This window comes from Nesoenas mayeri (assembly GCF_963082525.1).
Source record: "Nesoenas mayeri genome assembly, chromosome: 3".
Lineage (NCBI taxonomy): Eukaryota > Metazoa > Chordata > Aves > Columbiformes > Columbidae > Nesoenas > Nesoenas mayeri.
The window spans coordinates 12,939,351-12,954,914 of record NC_137544.1 but is presented as its reverse complement, the minus strand read 5'-3'; positions in this window follow the sequence as shown (position 1 = coordinate 12,954,914).

Here is a 15,564-nt window from a genome sequence, read left to right as displayed (position 1 = left end):
TTCTCAGAAGAGAGAAAAATTAAACCATGAAAGGCACATACAAGGATAAAGAGGCCTGCCTGGAGGGATGCAGAAAAACGTAATTTTAGATTTAAAACTCAGATTGAAAACTGATTTTTGCCTCAAAGATAAATATTCTCAGTACTCCAAACCATGGCTCTTGGGGCTCACATCTGATGCTCATCTATTTTTCAGTTTAACTCTTTTCCCACTTAAGAAATCAGACCGCAAAAAATTATTCTAAGCATGTACATGGCTCATACTCCATATGAGGAGACAAAGTGTTTTTTCAAATTCTCCCCCAAGCATTACAGAATAAAAGTATCACGAACCTTCATTTCTATATGCATATTAGGGATACATTTCCATAGCAGGAAAACCTAGAAAGGTAATGTAGGTCTTGGAAATTTTAAAGCAGACACAGTCATTCCATAAAATAACATAAATTTAACCCATAATCCGTTCAGTGCATGCAGCTTCATGTAAATGAGGTTTTTGTTAGACAAATGGCTTCGTTTTGCATTAACTACTTCAAAATTTTCTCTCCAGAACAAATCCAGTGAGCAGACTGTCAAGCCCTTTAAAATTAGCAACATCTTGCATATACAACATTGAAACATGAAGAAACATTCTCCATTATCCACACAGTTACAGGAAAAACAAAATACACGGTTTTACTTTCAGAACAAGATCTGCTCTTTATGAACCAAGTCTGCCTTTCTGTTTAGCCTACAAAGGGAAAAAACCTGCAAACAGAGTAAAACAGATTTTATACGGCATTAAAACTTGTATCTTCAATAACATTTTCATCACACATCTTATCACATCAGGTAAAAGGGACAAGATAACGGGCATACTTTTAACTTCCTTTTCATAACCTTCAAAGAAACTATTGCAATTATGAAATACCATCACAATCTAACGACTCGGTTTGGATTCTTCACTCTCAACTGGTTTCCAGCCGTCTCTTACCTCATTGCCTTCGATCTTCAGAGAGTCTCCAACCATTTCTTCTGCTGCCAAGGCGGGCGCTGCAGCCGGCGCGGGGCTGGGCCCGCGGCTCCTCCCGTCAGCCGGGAACCCTTCCTGCCAAAAACCTGCGGATCCGCGGCCTCACCCGCTCCCAGCAGCTCCAGGGCATGTGCCCGAGCTCCAATCCTTCCTACGGCTCTGGAGATTGAGTACTTTTTCCTGATTTTTGACTATATTTCTTAGTTTGCTTTTCATTTTGTTCCCCTCTCCTTCAGTCTCGCTCTAGCAACCGATGCAGCTATTCAGGTCGCAAGCATGAAACAAGAGCCCTGCCACAAACTTTATTCCCATTTTCATGGTCAGTCTGCGTCATCTTCCAAGGATCTCGAAGGCACTGCTTTGACACAATTTCTGATGTACATCAACCCCCCAAAATAGTGATATTCAACATCAACATCTAGAAGATATGGTTCAGGCAGCTGCTGAACATACTTCTTTATGATTTGAAATAATTTCTGGTTTCTTAAAAAAACCCAAATCTAAACGTTCCAAGAAACTTTTACGTTAAACTATAACCCATCATTCAACACTAAGTTTTTAACTCTGCATTAAAAGGTCAACCTTCACCTTAATGTAAGTGCTAATAAATATACTCCCTTGCCCCAAAATGGATTATGTTTTCTTTATGGCTTCCTGTTTCCCAGTATCTGGATTTTCTGAATTGTCTTTTCCTGGAAACTTTAACAATATATTCCTAACCTCTGCATCTACAAGTACCTTCCAGGAAAATTTTTAATGATACTTCAAAGTAACTAATGACACAAATTCTGAGCAGGTCAGTATACACACTGCAGTTGTAACAGATACGTAAATAAACAGCTGATGCACAGGAGTGAGACAGAAAGGTTTAACTGAAGACCATAAAATTCCACTTCATTAAACTGGAAAGCATTTTGTTTTACTTACAGTTAAATTAGTTTCAATGTTGGAATGAGACACAATGCACATATAAAAAACTTGCTGTTGCAGCACTCCTAAATGACAGCAGCTTCTCTTTCGTGTCCCAACCCCTGGAAATCCCAACTTAACAGTCTGCTTTAAAAATGATGACACGTTGACATGACAATGATATTTTCACGTTTTCTACTGTTTTCCAAGACATTAAAGTTTGCTCTAAGATATTACGTAAACATACAGAAAATACTTTCTAGCATAATATTGACAGTTTAAAGCTCATTAGTCCATTTTTGATGTTCAATATTTGATTAGCAGCACACAAACATTAAGAAACTGTAAAAACAATTATGAACAAGAAGGTACATTTAGCATTTTCCATTTTTATATACCATTATTCAGGCAATTATTTCAAAATGCTGAGCTCTGAACAAAGTAACACAGGCTGGTTTTCTAACACACCACTTTGTTCCTAAAATTTCATTAATATAATTTTGACATTTTACAGGCATTATATAGGATGGGAAAATAAACTCCTTCTCCTCCACTAAAATGATCGATTTATTTTTGAATTCTGACGGATAAAATACTACCCCGTCGAAACAAATCAAAACGCAACCTTTCAAATCTGACATGGATTTTATACACATATACCGGAAATATATTGAAATTATATACTAAAAGAGTTTTGAAAATTTAGTAAATGTTCACAAACCGGGTATTATCTACTAAATATCGCATGCCTAAGTATAAATCTCATGTCATTTAACTCTTTAAAATATTTGTTTACACACAGTTTTAAGCAATTACATAATTTTGAAGTGTGGAGTTTTGCATTATTTTGTAAATGATAGCTATAGCACTATATAAATTGCTACAGAAGTACTAATTTATTTCTGCTTCCTTTATGGGACTAATTTAATCAATTCCAACCAAAGCCATCAGCATCACTGCAGCTGCACTGAAGGTATGACAGACAAAGTATTTAAACCTGGTTTTAGTGAAAAAAGTCACATTCTCCAACTCAACCCTTTGCTCCTCACCACTGCTTCTTTGCCAGATACTATTTTCCTAAATCTGCCTGCTTACATAAACATAGTCTAAAAGGCTTGTGTCAAAATGAGCTGGATCAGCAAATACCTACTGCTTAAACTCATTTAGATCTCCCTAATGAAGCAGGGCTGGGAGTGTTCTCATGAGCGGCTCCATCGGGAGTTTCAGGAGAAACAGAGACTCCCAAGTTCAGGAGTGGCAATGAATGATTAGGAAAGATAATCCCTAATGGCACATGTGCATAGGCAGAGACATGCATCCCATCCGCAGTCTGAGGGAACTGTATTGCACGAAGCATATTAGCGCCATTAAAGCTGTGGAACTGATCTTACTGCATGAATAATTAACCATGGTTTCAAAAAAACACCAGCATCTGAACTCAAGATCTCTCAGATCAAAAGCACAACTCCAAATCATTGTGATATTCATCACTATGAAGTTTGTTGAGGTGCTCAGAACAGCAGAAGAGCAAGACTCAGAGAATGGCTTTATTCTATTAAGGAATAAAACAAAAATGAATAAATATTAAAAAGAGCAGAAGTTTTTGAACAACAACCGTCTACTTTGTTTTCTGAAGGAAACCCTGTGTCATTCACTGGTTTTTGTTTGGGAGAAGAAAGAAGATATGAAACGTAATTTTTAATTGCATTAGCACACTCTATTACTAATGGGTTTTTTTCTGCTTTTTTCATTTTCTTTCTTCGATGCTATAAACAGGGAAGCATTTTGATTCACATTGACAGCAGTGCTATAAAACTGTTACAGTTGGGGTTACCTAGACCCCAAAACAGGAACAGCAGGAGCTCTGTCATTCTGCACTCATGTTTGTCTGAACTCTGCTTAAAGCTCTTCAAAAAGCTCCTTAAACTCAATCACGACAGTTCACATTTTTTTATACCTGACCAGTCTCACTGCCCTTCTCAGAAACGTCTGCAAGGGGTACAAATTCCACTCAACTCTCAGTAGAGTGCTCCAAATGCATCCAAGTATGGTGCCTTATATGTATGGTGCAGAAAACTGTGCTTTTCCCTCAAATACTATTTGTACAGTTTCGTTTCACTCATTGCTTCCCCTTCTGCATTTTGGTTTTCCATTCATCCTGCTTCTATACAGCACCTTATATTTATCCCCATCTAACTCCACATAGGGTTTTTTTTTTAAATAATCTCTCCAATTTTCTTAAACATATTTTCATGGATATATTAGTATCATTATCTACACTTATTTTACTGGTAAATGTTTAAATTTTACAAACTGTAGTTGCATTGATAAAGAGAACTATAACAGCTGATATTTAACAGACAGCTGTGCAAACAGATGTTATATTTACAAAGTAGTATTATTCCTCTGTGGAATAAAACTAGAAATAAAGCTGCATTTAGAAATAAAACTGCATTGTTAAGAAAAAAAAATGTGTATTGGCTTTATAAGATTTTCATAACGTAAGTAACATATTCACATAACAAGATGCACCAAGAAGCAACCGACACACAAGTGAAGAAAAAAGTGCCACACATTTTTCATGCAAGCGATGCAAAAACCACCCCAACAAAACTCAAACCCAAAAAACAGATGTAAAGAAGTGAAAAGCATAATAAGAGAAAAAAGTTGCTTGAGGTGAAAGTAACTCAAGATAAAAGAATCATTTCTGCTTTGAACAATTATTTTATTACAATTCCTAGATAAGCAACACTTCAAGCCAAGAGCTTGTGCTGTTAACTGATTCGCAGATTGCAGGACACAATTAAACCATACAAAAAAGGTGAGGCAAATCAAAGGGAGTTAATAAACAGTTTGTAATGACAAATACATTTTTCACTAATCATAAAATGTTAAAAGAGCTGGCCAACAATATTAGTACCTGTAGCCCCAAGGATTAAAGAGCTTGGCTCATGGTTTCACTCAAATAAAAATGTTTTTAAAAGCTGATTACCTCAGATGAACTTGTAACTTACTCAAGGGGGAGATTTTTCTAGATGCCAACTCTCACACCTGAACATACTTTGAACAGAATTCCTATATATTTTTGAAGTGCATAATGGCAGAAGAACCATCATGAAAGGACGAAAACCAGGCAACCAGAATAGCTGGATTCCAATTCATAGGCCATAATAATAATTTTAAAAAATAGTAGAATGGAAGTCAATTAAGTAATTAGAATAGAATTATATTTGAAATTAAGAAAACACTGCTGTACTTTGATCCCTCCACAGGAGTGTACAGTGACTACAATAACCTAGTTTGAATAGGGTTTGCATGCACAGATGCTGCTACACAAAACAGGGAGACAATTTCCCTGCACGCAATAAATGAAGCCTCTATCCATTGATGCTGTTTGGTAAGAAAAGCAAGATACTAATGTTTACCAAACTGATACACAGGAGGGAGATACCTCTACCAGAAACAGAACAGGTTTGGCTAGTTTAAGTGTTTCTTCCTTCAAAACAAAACCACTTACTATTTTTTTTTTCCAGGTAGAGTTTGACTTAGACAAGCAGCCACATCATCATTTTTCTCTTAGTTTTCTTGTCCTTGTCTTTTCTCACCAAAATTATAGTGAAAAAGGAAATACACCATTTCAGAACATGCTCCATTTTGGAAATCTAAGGATTTGGGCATTTGAACAGGCATCTGGTTTCGCTATCTGTGAATATGTGTAAAAATATCTACTCTAGATCGTATACATTCTTTGATACAGAATCACAAACAGGAATCTCAGGTGAAAAAACAGAAACAGAAAAAAATGTGGCTGGTCCCTTCTGTTAATGACTGTCAAGTATTCAGCCTTTTGACTATAGCACACGGAGTACTGTGTACTATAATCACAGAAAATCCAATGCAAGTGTCTGAAAAAACAAGATGAAAACCATCACATTCTAGTTCTTTGTGCAACTGTGGTAAAGATTTTCCCCAGAGTGATTTTATTTCCAAGTTATTCTTGTGCCAGTTGATAATGGGAATAAGTCTTTGCATGTTAACTTTGTTCTTTATTTATTTTACTTCTCTGTTTAATACATAAAAGCCAAACCAGCACATGTAATCTGAGTAGAGCAAGACATAAATCCCTGAGTGAATGGATTTCTTATTGCAAATTTGCTAGTGCTCTGCTCTGAATGTGTCAGTATGTAGGACATAATGTATTCTGCTGGCTAAATTTGTACTTCTGGTTTGGAAAGTAATGATCTGTCAGATATAGATCTGAAGCAGTCTTTATAAGTATTCTTTACTGGAAAGGGGAAGAGAAGTCAAATATCATCTTACAATACTAATCAGACAATTCATTCTGATCAAACAAACATAGGTATTACTGGAATTAAAATACCTGTCTGACACAATATGTATCAATAGCTCAAGATTTGAAGTACTGAAGATGAAATGTGGTCTTCATAGGGATTAGCTGCCATTAGCTTGAAATACTGCCACTTGTATAATAGTGGTCTGCTTTAATATCTCATTACGCAAAATAAGAAAACACTGAAGAGTTTGCATCATGATGCTGTTGATGGAAACGGCAAGAATTCCACTGGGGGGGTGTGTGTGGGGGGGGAGTGGAATTAAAAAATGCACTGTAGAAAGACTGGAGGATAAAATATACCTTTTTTAAAAACCTAAAATTTCAGAAAAATGGTAAAAGAAAAACTTCCTATGTGTCTCTGGGTGAGGATAAAGGAGGAATGAACAGGTATCATCCCAAGACAGCAATGTGAGAGACCACCTAATCCCAAGGAAGTGGTAAAGAAATAAGGTTTTGCTGAACTATAGAGGCATCTGAATAACAGAATAAGGCAAGAACCTACAGGAGGGTTCATTAACCAGGTATCTGTAGAAGCTCCTGGAGCTCACTGGTGATAAATGTTCCTTCTATAGCACAGAGGAGTTTACCAAAGGAATGGTTATTTTAGAGTTGTTTGATACTTATGGGGAGAATTAATTGAATAAGGACAGAAGCACATGAGAAATTATAAAAACCAGCAGAGGTTACTAAACAAGGAGAAAACAACAAACTGAAGATCATGATTTCAAAAAAAATAGTTTCAGTAATTTCACATAACTGGAAGAACAGGTCTCTCAGAAAGATGATTTTTGGGAGAAGGGAGTGCAGGAAACTCGACAGTTAAGAAAATACAAACCAGGTTATTCCCATGGACAAAACAGAGACTTCAAAATCGATATATAAGCATATGGAAGAACCAAAGCAAAGAAGTATATAAAGGAGGGAGTTTTGACAAATGACTCCAGATGAGAAAAGAGAAAATGTTATTTAGTATCATAAATTTGCTGTAACACTGAAAGTCTGAAGAAGTAGTTGCCACTGGTTTACTGACAAAAAAGATGATGGTATTTTTAAACAGTATCTGCTATCTGCTGTATAGATCTGGTTTTGTTCAATACTTTTAATTAGTGACAGACAGAGAGAAAGAAAGTACCCTTTTAAAATATGTACTACGCTAGAAGGGAATTAAAATATCCTGGAAAATAGGACCCTAATTCAAAATCACTTTGATAAATTGATGATATTCTCCAGAAGAAATTCACTAAGTGAAATGGGAAATACTCAAGGAAAACAACAAATCAATCCCACAAATGCAGATGGAATGGTAAGCAGAAAGTTAGAGGAAAAAAAAATATTTAATCTTTATACTGGACTATAAACTACAAAGGGTAGAAAGCTGCTAAACTCCATAATTGTTCAAAGATTGTTCTCACAGTCAAGTTATGTGACAAAGTTACTGAGTGCTGAACAAGAAGAGATATTCTCCAAAACACGTCTAATCTGTAATTACAAAGGAGTTACAGAAAATTATAAATTCCAATTAAACTCCTCCTTTTTTCTTAGTCAGTTTCGTGTCATTTTTTAATCCCTTCTTATATTATTTTATTAATTCATGTTCTTTCACATTAAACACTCAATTCATTAAAACTTATTTGGGCAGACTGGGTCCATGGCATTTTTCTGCAAAACAGTCGATCTTCAAAATCGCCTTTAGTTAACCAGCAAACACATTAGGCCTCTTTACGATGCAAACATAAAGAGATTCTCAATTTTGCATTGTGCCCAATACTTTAAGAAGTGCAGTCCGTGGTACATTATTTCCAAAATAATGTGTTTTACACACAGAGAATACCAAACAGGCTTTTGTGCCCCAACATGAGCTGCTAAAAATCAGTGCAACCTTTTTTTATATATTAACAAGTCTGCTATTTGCCTAAGATGATCAATAAGGAAGGAGTACTGTGGATAGCGCTGAGTTAAAACCATGTTTAATTTAAAAATTGGATTTTTTTGTAAGTGTAAATGAAAATTAAAACTCCATACTGACTCCGAGAGGCTCCGCAGTAATTAATTCAAATCACTACTGAAAGCTATTCCTAATTTAGCAATGAAATTTGCACAATAACTTTTTATTAAGACAATAAAATCCATGCACAGTGGTGACTTTATATCCCACTCCTGCCTTGCTATAAAATCTATTTTTAGCTAATTGACAAATCTGGACGGCGATTAATCACCGGCCCATTCACGGCACAGCTCGCTCCCTTCCCCGTTACGAGATGCACAAGCCTATAGAGGCCCATTATACAAAGAAAACCGAGCATTGTTCAACCACGCGAGTGAAATCAAACACACGCACAGGGTGGACACGGGGCCGCCGCGGTGACAACCCCGGGGCCGCGGGGACAACCCCGGGCAGGACGCGCCGAGCCCGGCGGGGCGGGGGCGCCCCCTGCTGCCCCGCGGCCGCCCCCGCCAGCGGCCAAGCCAGGGGCTTTGACACAAAGAGCAGGAGAGTTCATGCTCTGGATAACAAGTGGTTGACTTCTCTGAAACGCTCGTACCTTTACGCCTCAGAAAACGGCCAGGATTAGATCTAGTCATTAGTTTATATGTACTTAGTTTATATGGTACTTAAAAGTGGCCTATAAGAAAAATGGGGACAGACTTTTTAGCAGGGCCTCTTAGGACAGGACACAGGCTAATGGTTTTAAGGTAAAAGATTCAGGCTTGACATGAGGAACACATTTTTTACAAAAAACACTGGCCCTGGTTGTTCACAGAGGTGGTGGATGCCCCATCCCTGGAGACATCCCAGGCCAGGCTGGACCGGGCTCTGAGCAACCTGATCTAGTTCACATAATCATGGACTGTTAGGGATTGGAAGGGACCTCGAAAGATCATCCAGTCCAATCCCCCCACCGGAGCAGGAACACCCAGATGAGGTTACACAGGAATGTGTCCAGGCGGGTTTTGAATGTCTCCAGAGAAGGAGACTCCACAACCCCCCTGTGCAGCCTGTTCCAGCGTCTGTCACCCTCACTGAGAAGACATTTCTTCTCATATTTAAGTGGAAACTCCAGGGATTGGACTAGATGATCTTTTGAGGTCCCTTCCAATCCAGAACATACTGTGATACTGTGATACTGTGAAACTCCTGTGTTCCAGTTTGAACCCATTACCCCTTGTCCTATCATTGGTTGTCACCGAGAGGAGCCTGGCTCCATCCTCATGGCACTCACCCTTTACATATTTATAAACATTAATTAAACATTAATAAGGTCACCCCTCAGTCTCCTCTTCTCCAATCTAAAGAGACCCATCTCCTCAGCCTTTCCTTATAAGGGGGATTCTCCACTCCCTTAGTCATCTTCTCTGCGCTGGACTCTCTCAAGCAGTTGCCGAAAGATGACTTTCTCTTCTACTCTTACTTTTCAAAGCCAAACTAACCTAGGTAATATTTTAATAACCACATGTCAGAATGAGTAACAATATTAAAAAAAAAAAAAAACAAACCATATTGCTTTCCCTTTCTTCCCACTGAAACTCAGAATTTAATTTAAAAAGAACTGTGTCTGCATTGAAAATTTTGAAAACCATCATTTCTACTGGAATGTTAAACAGGGTAACCAGGCTTAGCAGAGAGCGAAGTCCCAAGGCTGTGAGCGTTCTTAGCAAGGCATCCCAGCCCGGCATCTGACACGGGCTATGTGAGCCCTCAGCTCCAGTCCTGCATCCTCCACGTGAACAGAAATACCACTTTTCTTTGCCTTTATCCAATGAAGTTACAAAGCAGATTAAAAGCTGAGAAGGAAAAAAATCTGGTTTCCCTTTTGCAGTCACTGACTAAAATCCAGATACATGGGATGAGATATGTTTAGCTTTAAAATGCCAATAATCCACAATGAAAAATTGAGTGAGGTAGTTACATTCAATATTGTCTTATTGCCTGCTTAATACTCCTGTTTGAAAGGCAAATCAAGCCTTTTAAAACCAGAAACTATAGAAAAGGCACTTTATTTAGATTCAGAGCAAAATTAAAGTTTTGATTTTACTTAAAAAGGATCTAAGAATCTTGTTAGTGTCGTTTTCAGTATAATGTAGCTCCCCATTCACACCTGAATACAGATGACATAAGTCAAATGTAAAATAAATACACCCTTGTAAAGGTATAACACATTACTTTCTGTCAAAACGTCAAATTATAATCAACTATTTAAATAATTCATTTAAAAATATTCTTTAAAAGGCATATAACTTATTAAAAACTTAAATTGTGTAAAGATCACACATTCACACAAACATACATAACAGATGTACACACGTACATGTATACACAGCATGTTTAACAGAGAACTGAGAAACATTCGCCTTCTACAGAAAAAAAGAATAGATAAATCAAGAATAAAACTTAACACAATAATAGATCAAGATTAAAATAACTGACCTAATGACACTGTGTTTGCTGACTCAAACTCATCTACTCCAGGTGTCTGCAGAAACAAGCAGTTACAGACCCACAGCACAGCATATAGAGTCAGGGAATATTAAAACGTCCTAGCTCATGACGTAGATGTTGCGAGTTCTCTGGAGGATGGGATGGGGCAGAAAAAAAAACCCCTCAATTATTCCCAATTTCATAATGAACAAATGGAAGACAGAAATTTTCTGAAAAGTGTTAATATTTGTCATTAATAAAACCATTTTGTAATACAGCACTGAAACATGGCTGAAAATTTGAATTAATCTTTTCTTCCTCCTTCTTTGAGCCAATCATTATTTTAGTTACGGCTTATTCAACTGGCTTACTAACAAAAACAACATAACTGAAAACTTCAGAAAAGCCTGAGAAATGTTCAGTGACTGAAGATTATCGGGGTTAACAGGAAATAACAAAAATTTACTTAAGGAAAAAAAGTTCAAAGAACACAGTGTAAAGACTGAAAAGGAATGGAAAGACCTAGAACAGTGTAGGTTTCAACAGTGCAAAAAACCTTTTCCACAAAAAAAGCCAATAAATTGCAGAGGATAGTGTTATTTTATTACAGAATGGGCTTTTTTTTAATATACCGATGTTAGAAAAAAATACACATATATACACAAGATAAACTATATATGCATACATAAAACGATCTCAGATACAAAGTTTGAAATTTTATATGTATATTTTATATCAGATATACCACGTTATTAACACTACCATCCAAACTACTTAGAGAAGTCTTTGTGAAAATAATATATTCAAGAATTAATAACTGTAAATGACAGTGATGGGACACTTGGCATCTCTCTCACCTTTCTGACATTTTAAAGCAGAATTATTTGAAGTCTACGAAAGTCCAACTAAAGCAGGACCCAGTCCAGTGCTCCCCTTCCCTTCTCCACAATGTCATCCAAGCAAATGCATTAATTACTCTCATTCTGTTTCTCTTCAATTTAGTTCCTAAAGAATTGGCTTATTCCAGTTCAGAGTTTGCCCGGCCACCAACCTTCCAACCACAAGTGCCAAAACCAAGCATTGCCTAAACCACCAGAATTATCACCATATTACTAAGAACCAGTGCAAAAGGACCAAGATTGTTGTTTAATCTATCCAATCAAATTAAATATGCAAATAAGAAGATCCTTGTTTACCTGTAAGAAGTTTAAAATTCTGTTACAAATGATTTCTGCATTTTAATGCATTTTATCTATAAACCAAATTGGCTACCAAAAACATCGTAAAATGGGGTTAATAATAAAAGGTTGTTTGAAAACATGCTACAGTCAGCACGTTCTAGCCAGGAGGAAAACCCCGATATAAATCAAGATAGCTGCTGCTACCCTATTTGGTTCTGAAAAAAGGCTGCAGTTAAGGCTGTTATCCACTAAGTGGCATCATCAACTCAAACACCTAAATTTGACAAAAAAATAATAATAGTCCAGTGCCTTTTAACTCCTACACATAAATTGATGGAAAACATTTTCTTCAGTTGATTCATTTTATTCAAGTTTTTCAGAAATTTAGGGATGATTACAAACAGTCAAATGTATTAGTAAATGAGCAGTACCAATTTACTTTTCACACCCAGACATTTGTAAATGTTTAGCAGAATGGTCAGGTTAGAAATAAAATTATCATGGTAGACATATTAAACAAAGCAACCAAAACAATGGAGTAATATGAGCTCAAATCAGACACATGAAGGCATAAAAAAGTAGTGTTGTACACCAGCAATTCTAGTATTTCATGTTGTGAAGTGTGAAAATACAAGAAGTCATACCAGATGGTTACTTAAAACACTTTAAAAAAACCCCAGTAAATCCAATAAAGTAGATAAACTGATGCTACCTGATGCTAGAAGGTATTGAAAAAACTACAATAATTGGGAAAGTAAGAAAAGCATTACGTTTCACTAATTATTTAAGGATCAGTTTTTAAAATGTTACTTAAGCATTAATGACTGTAAATATAGTTTTTTGATAATTGTTCAGAGGAAAAAACACATTTAGAAATAGTATAAATACAAGACAAAACAACAGAACTCTCATTTTAAAATAGTTTTTGTCCTCCCTATTCCTATTGTTTGTCTCTGGTCTTTTATCACTGTCAAGTTGTACACACGTAAACAGCAACTGAAAATAAAGGGGAAAAAAATCAGCATTGCCATGTATAAGAGTACAAGAAAATGAAATGAGCAGCTACTTATGTGTCTCTGCCTCTTAAAAGCATATATTTTAAGCTTGTGAAATGTCCTATACATGCACTAAAATACTGAGCATACTTCAATGCTGGACAGACCAAGACATTCTTTTTTTAAGTTATTTTTTCTTCCTCACTGGCCACAGAGGAATCGCATTAGGACATCGTCCTCCTTCCCTACATCCGCCTACGACAACCATTTGCTGCAAGTCAGCGACTCCAAAACCAAATTGTTTACAATTAACTCAAAAAGCCATTAAAAAAATTGTTTCTTTGTTCCAGTTGGAAGGGGAGACAGCCAGATGTGTGGCTTGTTGATCTTGCTCTTTTCTGACCTCTGAGTGTAGGAAGAACTGCAGCTGAGGAAGGAAGTCAGCAAGTTGTGTTAATGAAGGTGAACATGGCAAAAAAAAAGATGTTTACAATCTTTTTTTTGTGGAAGAAAAATCTCTTTGAAAGAGTTTGTGTTAAAAAAAAAAAAGAGATATTACAGAGCCTTAGTTTCTGCTATTGGTGGGAAAAATAGAGCCTTTATTCCTGGAGAAGTTAGCAGTCTGCAGGTTTTCTTGCTTTTGAAAAACTCTACCCTTAATTTCAAGAACTTCATGAAGTTTCACTGCTGTAAATTAGCAAATGCCTCATCATTAAAACCTGCTGGGAGACCATCCCCCGCTGAGGATGCAAAATTCAGGAAAAGCATTTTAATTTTAGGCTCTGAGTCACAGTCTACCACTACAGACTAAAATCAGGCCTAAAACTGAATTCCAGACTCAGAGAGCGCGCCCACTTCTTTGGGAAACACATCTGGCCAACAGCACAAGGCAGCAACCTACAGTTACCTTTCTTCACACCTCTCCCTGACCCAGGCTTCTGCACTGAATCTGTAAAGCACCTGGCAGTGAGTGAACTAGAAATCCATGCTGAAAGCTTCATTGCGTGGTGCTCCTCACAACAGTACAGAACAGATACCCTCTGAGCATAAAAAAAGAACTATCTTTTAAAGATTGCACAGTAACAGACGTGAAACATTATCATCTTGTTTCTGAACTTGGAATTCTTTTCTATTAAAAAAAAAAAAAAATAGTCTAGAATGCATTCTGAATTTCCACAACCACACTGCTCCTCATTTTATCACAGCACCTGAAGTTAGTAGAAGTTACCACACTTGAGGTGATGCCTAATGACATAGTTGCATGAGAAGTACAAAATCACTCTAGAGATCCAGTTTTAGATATTAATTCTAGCACCTAAGCATCAGTCCAGACTCCTTACGCAGTCATGGGTGACAACCAATGATAGGACAAGGGGTAATGGGTTCAAATTGGAACACAAAAGGTTCCACTTAAATTTGAGAAGAAACTTCTTCTCAGTGAGGGTGACAGACACTGGAACAGGCTGCCCAGGGGGGTTGTGGAGTCTCTTACTCTGAAGACATTCAAATCCCGCCTGGACGCCTTCCTGTGTAACCTCATCTGGGTGTTCCTGCTCTAGCAGGGGGATTGGACTGGATGATCTTTCGAGGTCCCTTCCAATCCCTGACATTCTGTGATTCTGTGATACTGAAGCTTCTCAGATGTTCTACAGGCATCCAACTTAATTGTCTGAATTTGGTTAAATGTTTGACATCGCTCCCCCTGTAACGCCATCTTCATCTTAACAGCTCACACTAGTTAGTATTGGTAGAAAATTATGCCTAATTCTTGTCAACCAGTTACTATTTTAAAAACACACCATCTGAAGACCTGAGTAGTATCATCCTAGTTCATCTTTCAAGTTATGTTTATTATAATAGTAATTAAGAAAATTTCCTGTGTATTTTTAGAAAACAGGAAACTGAAAACTAGTTCGCTCTCTCCTCACCCCGCGTTCTCCTACCCCCAAGGTAATTTAAAAAACAGCATTAATAGATCACCATGCACATGCATATGAACGCACAAAACCACTTCCACAAACAGTTATATTTAAACTGATAAGAAAATTCAAATTCTGGAGAATTAAAACAATATTACATGTCATCTTTTTTGGAACAGTTGTAAGGGATACTGGTCATTTTAAAAACAGCCTAAGAGATTCACTCTTTCTCTTTGCACTAAGAGAAATGAAAAACCTGATCATGTAAGACATTCAGCACAGCTCAAACAGCTCACAGTTACAGGCACAAAGAATTGCATCTACTGCATTAATATTTAGAAATTATTATTGGCTTGTCATCATATTAAGATTTTATTTTCAGAATCTTTTATTTTTGAAAAAAAATAGTTAGATGCTTCTATGGCCCATATTGTCACGCTCTTCTGAATGAGTCAATCTCTAAGGTCATTAAAGACATATTTAAGAGCTTCATTTAAAAAAAAATAATTGGTCTTATCATCTGTAAAAGGTCTCTAATAACAAGCAGTTTGGACTTCAAAAATTTAGCAGGTAAAAAAAATTACTAAAAATTATTTCTCCCAGTTGCAGTTCCTACTAAGCTATTAGTTCCTACCAACGGAATGAATAAAAGCAGTGACCTACACTGCACTAATGTTAACTTTCTACAGACTAAGTTGAAAAGAATCCGTAATTTGGCAAATCTCTGTTTCCTCATTTCACACTCCTCCTTCCTCATCACTTCCTGCTTCTTCTGACG